The sequence below is a fragment of the Triticum aestivum genome, chromosome 2A, assembly GCF_018294505.1.
Source record: "Triticum aestivum cultivar Chinese Spring chromosome 2A, IWGSC CS RefSeq v2.1, whole genome shotgun sequence".
NCBI classification, from domain to species: Eukaryota; Viridiplantae; Streptophyta; class Magnoliopsida; order Poales; family Poaceae; genus Triticum; species Triticum aestivum.
Window position 1 is genome coordinate 217,417,468 of NC_057797.1, and position 10,137 is coordinate 217,427,604.

Sequence of the window (10,137 nt, forward strand, 5' to 3'; positions counted from 1 at the left end):
CATATAAGGGGATAAGGATCCACCTTTTCATCCACGCCTTCTTCCTCCTTTGCCTATCCATTTCCGCGCACTCGAGCTCCAGCGCCCAAGTCCGCACACCCCACCTCAACCTTCTCCAGCCATGTCCGGAGCGGGAGGCAAGTGGATGGTCTCCTCCGTCACAGAGGGACACATCAAAAAACTGAGGAAGGCCGGATACTTGTCTAACGACATTGCACACTGGCTTCCCGAAGAGGGGCAGCTCATCCCCACCCATAGGCCCCATGAGAGGGTGGTGTTCCTCCCCCATTTCCTTCGCGGACTGGGCTTCCCTCTCCACCCATTTATCCGGGGGCTCATGTTCTACTATGGCCTGGATTTCCACGATCTGGCCCCAAACTTTGTCCTCAACATCTCGACGTTTATCGTCGTGTGTGAGGCTTTCCTCTGCATCCGTCCCCATTTCGGCCTATGGCTCAAGACTTTCAATGTCAAGCCAAAGGTGGTGCACGGCAACCAGGCGGAATGCGGAGGCGCCATGGTGAGCAAGATGCTCAACGTCCTATGGCTCGAGGGCTCCTTCGTGGGGTCCCTAAAGGGGTGGCAATCGGGGTGGTTTTACATCACCGAGCCGCGCGACCCTGAATGGGTCGCAGCCCCCGAGTTCCGATCCAGACCCCCTACGCGGCTCACCTCCTGGAAAGAGACGGGCCTAACGTGGGATAAAAAAGGAGAGCTGACCGGACTCCAAAAATGCGTCCAAACCCTGGTGGACAAGAAGCTCAAACTTGTCAATGTAGTCTAGGTTATGCTCATCCGCCGGATCCTCCCGTGTCAACAACGGGCTTTCAACCTGTGGGAGTTCGACCCGGCGCAGCACCGAACTCTGAGCAGGCTCTTCGACATGACGTACAAAGATGCCTGGAAGGTGCTTTTCAAGGGCGCCGAGGCCCCCGCATCCGCTACCGAGGATCGCGAATTCAGCACGCAGCATCACGCTAGTTTGGTAAGTTGTTTTTACCTTTTAGTTTTTCATAGTTTGACTCCATGCGGGATCTAAGCTCCCTTACCTTTGACAGGATTGGCAAGAGACGTCCGGATAGATCAACTGTCCGGCTCCTTTGCCCGAAGGCCCAGCGGACGCTCGCTTGGCGAAGCTGCTGGTTTCGGCACCCTATGTGGTGCCGGAGAAGAAGGCCAAGAAGGCGGCCATGGGGACTCGAAAGAGTGCCCGGCGCCTGGAGGTGTCGGATTCATCATCCGACGACTCCGAGGCGCACTCCTCCCGTGAGGACGAGGAGGAGGAAGAAGAGACCTCTCCCCCTCCCACGGGGGGGGGGGGAGGGAAGAAAAGGAAGGCCGCCCCAACTGGGGAGGCCGAAGGGTCCAAGAAGGGGAAAACCCTTCCTCCGGACTACTCCACCAACGCCAATGACGGCAAAGAGGAGTGGCTGCTCAAGGCCAAGCCCCTGGCAAAATCGTAAGTATCCGGATACCAGAGTGATTCATAGTATTCCTCCATTGCATAGCTTTTCCTTATGTCGAACATGTTTATGCAGTCCACCCAACGGCTCGATGTGTCGTCGAGCGGTTCCCTGGATTCGTCGGATGTGCATTCGCTTCCGACGGCTACCTCCCCCCACCCTACAGACGACGCCGAGGTGCTGTCCCAACAGGTTCCAAGCCAGGAGGAGGTGGTACTGGAGGCGCCGCAAGGCGACCTCCCGGACTCCAGGCGCAAAGGGGATAAAAACCCCAAGGGCTCCAAGTCCGTCCTTGAGCCGGACACCGCGCCGAAACCTTCAACGGTTCCGGACTCCGGTAGGCAGCCTCCTTCCAAGAGGAGCAAGCCTACCGAGCCGGTGACCTCCGTCCAACCGGAGGCATCAGACAATTTGCTGGAGGTGCTTAACGGCGCCTCCATCGATGAGGAGCACCGCACTATTATGAGTGCGGTGATCCAGAAGGTTCAGTCCGCCAAGAGCGGACTGACTGAAGCCTGTGCCAGCCTTCTAACAGGCTTTGAGGTAAGTAAAGAATATGTAAAAATATTACCGCATAGACAGTATCCCATGATGCTCTGTTCGGCATTCGAAAAAAAGCTGAATAGAGGATCTAATAACATTCACAGGAGTCTAACATAATCAAGTCAATATGCGTATGCAGGCTTCGCTGCTGGCCTCCGCCGCATTGACTACGGAGGTGGATACGCTGAAGCAAAACCTCGCGCGGTCCGAGAACGAGCTCGGCCATGCCAAGAGGCAACTCGAGGAGAGGGAAGGTAAGTAATACCTTGCGCAAGTATATAGAGAAGATGTGGTTGCAAAAAATGACAGGATCAACGTGCTATTATAGGGGCCACGACCGAGGTGGCAACCCTTAAGAAAGAATTGTCCGAGGCCAAAAACAGAGCGGTCGCGGAGCGCACAGAGAGAGGGAAGCAGGAGGCACGGGTGGAGGAGGTGCAGAAAGAGCTCCAGGCTCTCGTGAAAAAACACGAGAGTTTGGAGCTTGACTCAAAGACGCAAGCGTCCGAGCTTGCAGCAGCCCTCAAAAGCGCGAAGTCTGCCAAGGCCGAAGCCCAGAAAGCCCTCCAAGAAAATTGAAGCGATGAAGAAGATAGCGGCGGGTAAGGCATTCATTATGCAAAGCAAGCATGTGAAAGTGAATTACTTGTTACTTACCCGAGTCCGGAGTTCTCCAGGAGCATTCGCAGATTTGCCCCGCAGTGCGTCCGATGCCGCCGCCTACTACCGATCCGAGGAGGGGAGCTTGACGGAGAAGGTGTTCTGGTCTCAGTATGCTGAGGCCGGACACCTGGTGCCTTTGAGCGACCAGCTAAAGCAAATGGTCGAGCTCCACAAGGTGGCCGAACAGGCCATAAAGGGCCTCATCGTTCGGCTTTGGCCTGGAGAGGCTCTGCCTGGGAGCTACTTCGGGCTGGTGAGACGGCTGGTGGATGCTTGTCCGTGGCTTGAAGTAACCAAGCACTCCGTCTGCATCGAAGGTGCCCATAGGGTGCTTGCCCATGCTAAAGTGCACTGGGGAAAGATGGATGCGGAGAAGCTGGTGAAGGACGAGCCACCGTTGGGCAAGGAGCATCGCGTCCCGGAAGCGTATTATGAGGGCGTCCTGAAGGGTGCCCGCCTTATAGCGGATGAATGCTCCAAAGATGTAATTTTTGAGTAAACTCGCATTTGTGATCCTGTACGCTGAAAACTTGTTCATATGCGCTAAGCAATGCTTTTGAATTTAAAATATTACCTTTTGTGCAGCCGTTTATCAAATTTGAGAGATGGCGAGTCGTCGGCTTCTGCCCCCATGCCACGAGTGCTGGGGTGTTCAGGATAAACATGAGCGCTCTTTTTCCCATTCTTGGGTCCTTCGAGGGAGGCGCTCAACACAACGAACAAGGCAATCGGACTATAATGCTTGAACACTCTCACTTAGCCATAGAATTCTATAATTTTAAATTTCGACGAAGCCCCTAGTGTTCGGAAGACCGAGTTCGGGGCGCTATCCACGCCTAGGCCAGACAAAGCCGACTCCTCGCTCTAAGCGGCATAAGTCTTTAGGGACTCGAAAATCTCTCGAACAGCGACCAGCTCTCGCCTCATCATGATGGTCAGTTTTAGCTTTCTCTACTGAGGTGCTTAGCCCAGCTCAACTGGGGCACAATCGCAGTAGTTCTTCTAGTGCTACCTTACACGATATAACGGAATGTAAGGTACCAAAACATAGGAGCCGGGCAAACCCAACTATTGACCCAAGACATGATTCGGAGCCGATGCATATAATGCTATAAGTTCGGGGTGTCGCACTTGTGAAAGTGTTCGGACTTCTCACACCGTATTGTGGGGTACTTAAGCCCCTGGCGTATTGGCCGTACCAAAGTGTACGGGTGCAACATGTCATTAATGAACATATATTCGTAAAAAAAGAGTAATGCAATAATAGACGGAAGCTATGCATTGTTTATTTAAAAAAGCTGCGATCAAAGCAGAACGATACAAATAGTGCAATAAGCAAAAGATGGGACTATTTAACATGTCATTTCCAGGGGTGAGCTGCGGAATGGTATGTGAAACAGGTATACTGCTCGTTATAGAGACCACCTCAGAGTTCTATAGTGCGGTGTAGCTTTCTGCTCCCCTGGTTGTTATATCATTTTTGCGGCAATTGTACTGCCGGACAAGCCTTTCGAAGAATGGAGTCCTGAAAATAAGAGAAAATTAAGAAATCGGCAGCCCCTAGTGCGGTTTACGCCGCATTTTGGGCGTGCCGTGATGGTGCCCCTCCCCCTGTGCCCATGGTATTTCCATAGTGTAGTTATGTACGCACAACACTGGTTTCGCAAGTTCGCGAGGGCTGGGGTTGGGGCCGCATTGCTACGCTTGCTCGGAACGTGCCAGGTGGTCTTGTTGTAGGTTACTCCGGGCGCGCTTGACGGTGTCCAAACGTTTAATGGACGGACTGGAGAATTGCCTTGAGAGGCTGCTTTGTACTTCCGCCGCGATAGCCGCCGTATGCTCCTCCGTTCGGAGAGAGCGTTTGGTGTTTCCATTGACCGTGATGACTCCTCGAGGGCCTGGCATCTTGAGCTTGAGGTATGCGTAGTGCGGCACCGCATTGAACTTGGCAAATGCGGTTCGCCCGAGCAGTGCATGATAGCCACTGCGGAACGGGACTATGTTGAAAATTAACTCATCGCTTCGGAAATTATCCGGAGATCCTAAGATCACTTCAAGTGTAACTGAGCCTGTACAGTTGGCCTCTACACCTGGTATGGCGCCTTTAAATGTCGTTTTAGTGGGTTTAATCCTTGAGGGTTCGATGCCCATTTTCCGCATTGTATCCTGGTAAAGCAGGTTCAGGCTGCTGCCGCCGTCCATAAGGACTCTAGTGAGGTGAAATCCATCAATAATTGGGTCTAGAACCAATGCGGCGAATCCTCCATGACGGATGCTAGTGGGGTGGTCCCTTCGATCAAAAGTGATCAGGCAGGAAGACCATGGGTTGAACTTTGGGGCGACTGGCTCCATCGCGTATACGTCCCTTAGCGCACGCTTCCGCTCCCTCTTGGGGACGTGGGTTGTGTATATCATGTTCACCATCCGCACTTGTGGGGGAAAACCTTTCTGTCCACTGTTGTTCAGCGGCCGGGGCTCCTCCTCGTCATCGCTATGCAGCCCCTTGTCTCTGCTTTCGGCATTTAACTTGCTTGCTTGCTTGAACACCCAACAATCTCTGTTGGTGTGATTGGCTAGTTTTTCGGGGGTGCCATGTATCTGGCATGAGCGGTCGAGTATTCGGCCCAAACTGGACGGGCCCGGAGTATTTCTTTTGAATGGCTTTTTCCGTTGACCGGGTTTAGAGCCTCTGAATCCGGCATTAACTGTCGTATCCTCAACATTGTCGCCGTTAATGCGGCGCTTTTGCTTGTTGCGACGCGACCTGCCACTGTTGTCCTTGGTATCCGAATTACCAGGGCTCTTGGTCATGTTATTGCTGCGAGCTAGCCAGCTATCTTCTCCCATGCAAAAGCGGGTCATAAGTGTCATGAGGGCTGCCATAGATTTCGGCTTTTCCTGTCCTAGGTGTCGTGCAAGCCACTCGTCGCGGATGTTATGCTTGAAGGCTGCTAGGGCCTCTGTGTCCGGACAGTCGATGATTTGATTTTTCTTGGTTAGGAACCATGTCCAGAATTGTTTGGCCGATTCCTCTGGCTGCTGAATTATGTGGCTAAGGTCATCGGCGTCTGGTGGTCGCACATAAGTGCCCTGGAAATTTTCGAGGAATGCGGTTTCCAAGTCCTCCCAACAACCAATTGATTCTGTTGGCAAGCTGTTGAGCCAATGCCGAGCTGGTCCTTTCAGCTTGAGTGGGAGGTATTTGATGGTGTGTAGGTCATCACTACGGGCCATGTGGATATGAAGGAGATAGTCCTTGATCCATACCGCAGGATCTGTTGTGCCATCGTATGATTCGATGTTCACGGGTTTGAAACCCTCGGGGATTTGATGATCCATTACTTCGTCTGTGAAGCATAGTGGGTGTGCGGCGCCTCTGTATTGGGCTATATCACGACGCAGCTCAAACGAGCTTTGTCTACTGTGTTCGGCCCGGCCGGATTTACTGTATCCGGAGTGACGATTACCGTCTCGTGCCGTGGGGCACCCACGCGATCCGTAGATCGATCTTGTTTGCCTTGCCTTGTCCTCCAATGTATCTCGCAGGTCTGGTGCATTTTCTCGTGCCTTGGTATTTTTTGAGCGGCGCCGGGGTGCGGCTTGAGTGGAGGGCCAAGAGGCCTCTCCGTCGCGGCCACGGGGTGGCCGGTCGGCCGCATCTTGCGCTGGTGATGTAGGTTTAGGTGCTTCCTCCTCTAATCGGGGTAGCAACCTGCGCTTTGGGTAGCTCTTGGAGGGGCGTTCGAGTTCATATTCTTCGGGCGTAAGGACTTCAGTCCATCTGTCGGCTAGCAAATCTTGATCAGCTCTAAGCTGTTGTTGTTTTTTCTTGAGGCTGCTCGCCGTGGCCATAAGCCTGCATTTGAAACGCTCTTGTTCGACGGGATCCTCCGGCACGACAAATTCGTCGTCGTCGAGGCTTGCCTCGTCTTCGGAGGGAGGCATATAATTATCGTCCTCGGCCTCTCTGTCTGCCGCTCTCTCATGAGGGCTGGCTTCTCCATCCTCCTGTGCTGAATCTTGCTGGAGGTGGTTGTCTTCGGCACTGTCCGGGGTGTTATTATCTCTCGTGCCGGAATCACCGTTTTTGCTTTGGCGGGATTTAGAGCGGCGTCGCTGACGCCGGCGCTTAGGCTGCTTCTTGGAGGGGCCATCCTCCGCTGTTCCATCGCCATTGCCTTCTTTTGGGGTGTCCACCATGTATATATCATATGACAAGGTGGCTTTTCCAGTGCCCTATAAGCGCTGGTTCTTGATCGTTTCCTGCATCGGCATCCATACCGTCGATGTCTTCGGAGTCAAAGTCGAGCATGTCGGTTAAATCATCGACAGTGGCTACGAAGTGGGTGGTGGGTGGGCTTTGAATTTCTTCATCATCCGCATCCCAACCTTGCTGACCATAGACCAGCCAGGGCTCTCCTGATAAAGAGAGAGACTTTAGTGAATTCAGAATATCGCCGAAGGGCGAGTGCTGAAAGATGTCCACGGCGGTGAACTCCATGATTGGCGCCCAATCGGGTTCGATCGGTAGGGGCGCAGAGGGCTCGGAGTCTGGAGAGGAGTCCGGCTCCTTGGAGTCACGGGCTTCGCAGAGAATAGGGCTGGTGTTCGGCTCGATCGCCGTAGAGATTGCAGCCCCCGAGGCGGTGTCCAACCACCCATCCTCGATTGGCGCAGTTGGCTCTGAATTAAGGGTCGGAGCTGATGCGGGTGCGGCCTCCAGGGCACTGTTCGGCGGCAGAGCTAGATCATGCCCATCGTGACAGTGCGGCGCACTCGGTTGCGGCTCGAATCCGTCGAAGATCAAGTCTTCGCGGAAGTCGGTCGTGTAGTTCAAACTTCCAAATCTGACCTGATGGCTAGTGGCGTAGCTTTCGATCTGCTCCAGATGACCAAGCGAATTGGCCCGCAGTGCAAAGCCGCCGAATACGAAGATCTGTACGAGGAGAAAGGTCTCACCCTGGATCGCATCGCTGTTGATGATCGGAGAAGCCATCAGGCCTAAAAGTGACGACACAGAGGAACTCTCAATGAAAGCACCAATGTCGGTGTCAAAACCGGCGGATCTCGGGTAGGGTTTTACCTCCATCAAGAGGGCCCGAACCTGGGTAAAACATCATGTCCCCTGCCTCCTGTTACCATCCGCCTAGACGCACAGTTCGGGACCCCCTACCCGAGATCCGCCGGTTTTGACACCGACACTTGGCTTTATCAACTTCAGTTCCCTGCGGAGTAACAACATAGCCAAGAAAAGATACTCGGTCGGTGCAGAAGGTGCACTTCCCAAGGTTACCAAACAAACGTGCATCACGTAGAGCAATAAAAACAACACGTAAATGTTCCTCCAAAGATCTGCTATAAATCAGTATATCATCAAAATAGACCACCACAAATCGTCCAATGAAAGCACATAAAACTTCATTCATTAATCTCATGAAAGTACTGGGTTCATTAGTTAACCCAAAAGGCATGACTAACCACTCATATAATCCAAACTTAGTTTTAAATGTTGTTTTCCATTCATCCCCCAATTTCATACGAATTTGATGGTATCCACTACACAAATCAACTTTGGAGAATATTGTAGAGCCACTCAATTCATCAAGCATATCATCTAGCCTAGGAATAGGATGACGATAACGAATAGTAATATTATTAATGCCTCTACAATCAACACACATACGCGATGTACCATCCTTTTTTGGCACTAGAATAATAGGAACAACACAAGGACTAAGGGATTCGCGTATATAACCTTTGTCGAGTAGCTCCTGGACTTGACGCATAATCTCCTTCGTCTCCTCTAGATTGGTACGGTATGGTGCACGGTTGGATAGCGATGCACCGGGAATTAAGTCAATCTGATGCTTAATCCCTCGAATAGGTGGTAATCCTGGTGGCACGTCTTGTGGAAAGATGTCAGCGAACTCCTGCAAAATGTTAGTAACAGCAGGAGGCAAAGAGGAAGGTACATCCTCGAAAGAAAATAATGCCTCTTTGCACACAAAAGCATAGCAAATAGATTTGATGAAATCTAGATCATCAATATCAGATTTGGTGGAAAGTAAATATGCACTTTTCAATTTAATTTCAGAAGCAACACTAGATGATTTATTATCAGGCTTCATTTGTTGCTCAAATTCTTTTGCCACAATCAGATTTTCACTCTTATTTTTCTCCTATTTTGCTTTATTACCTCTATTAATATCATCTTTCAAAATGGAATTAGGAGTCATATGAAGCAAAGTAATATTTTTATCCTTATGAACAAGAGTATACTGATTGTTTCTACCATGGTGTATAGATTTTTTATCAAATTGCCATGGTCTACCAAGTAATAAGGAACATGCTTGCATAGGTACCACATCACAATCAACATAATCAGCATATGTAGAGATACTAAAATGCACACGAACAGTACGTGTTACCTTAACCTTGCCGTTGTTCTTGAACCATTGGATGTAGTAAGGATGGGGATATGGTCTTGTGGTGAGAGATAGCTTCTCCACCATCTCCATGCTAGCCAAGTTGTTGCAGCTCCCTCCATCTATGATGACGCAAACAGAACGTTCCATCACAACCCCCTTTGTATGAAACAAATTATGCCTCTGATTTTGCTCAGCTTGTGTAACCTACACACTCAAAACACATTGAGCAACTAAACATTCATACATGTCAGCATCTTCAGCAGCCATGTATTGCGTCTCATGATCAGAATCATTTGCACCGTGTTCTTCACCTATAATAAGAGCCAAAGTCTCCTCATCATAGTCACTAGCAGACTCATACCCACCATCCTCAGTAACAGTCATCACACGCTTAGATGGGCATTCTCTCGCATAATGACCTCCACCCTTGCAACGATGACAAATAATATCATGTGTTTGCCCTGTTGATGCCATGGATGAAGAAGAGCTTTGTGCAGGCCCAGAAGGTGTGCTCTTGGTAGATAGTGGTGGTTGTGCCTGCTTTCTTGTATCACGGTTGGAGGTGGCAGTTGACGGAGGCGCCGGTGCAGCAGAACGTGTGGAAGTAGAGGATGCACGCGGTGTCCATGATGAAGGTCGACCTGTAGAAAAGTTAGTTCGCGCCAATGCCTATCGATCTTGCACTTCACGTTCAGCTTTGCAAGCAAGATGGAATAAACGAGTGATATTATTATATTCCTTATACTCTAGAATGGTCTGAATCTCTTTATTTAATCCACCCATAAAACGTGCAAGCATAGCTTCATTATCCTCAACAATGCCACATCTAATCATACCAGTTTGTAATTCCTGATAATATTCTTCTACAGAATTTTTTTCTTGTCTCAAACGCTGCAATTTTTGAAGCAATTCATGTTGATAATATGGTGGAACCCAACGAGTACGCATAGTATTTTTCAAAGCAGCCCAAGTAGCTGGAATAGGATATAATCTACAATGTTTAGACCACCAAACACATGCAAAAATAGTGAAAGCACAAA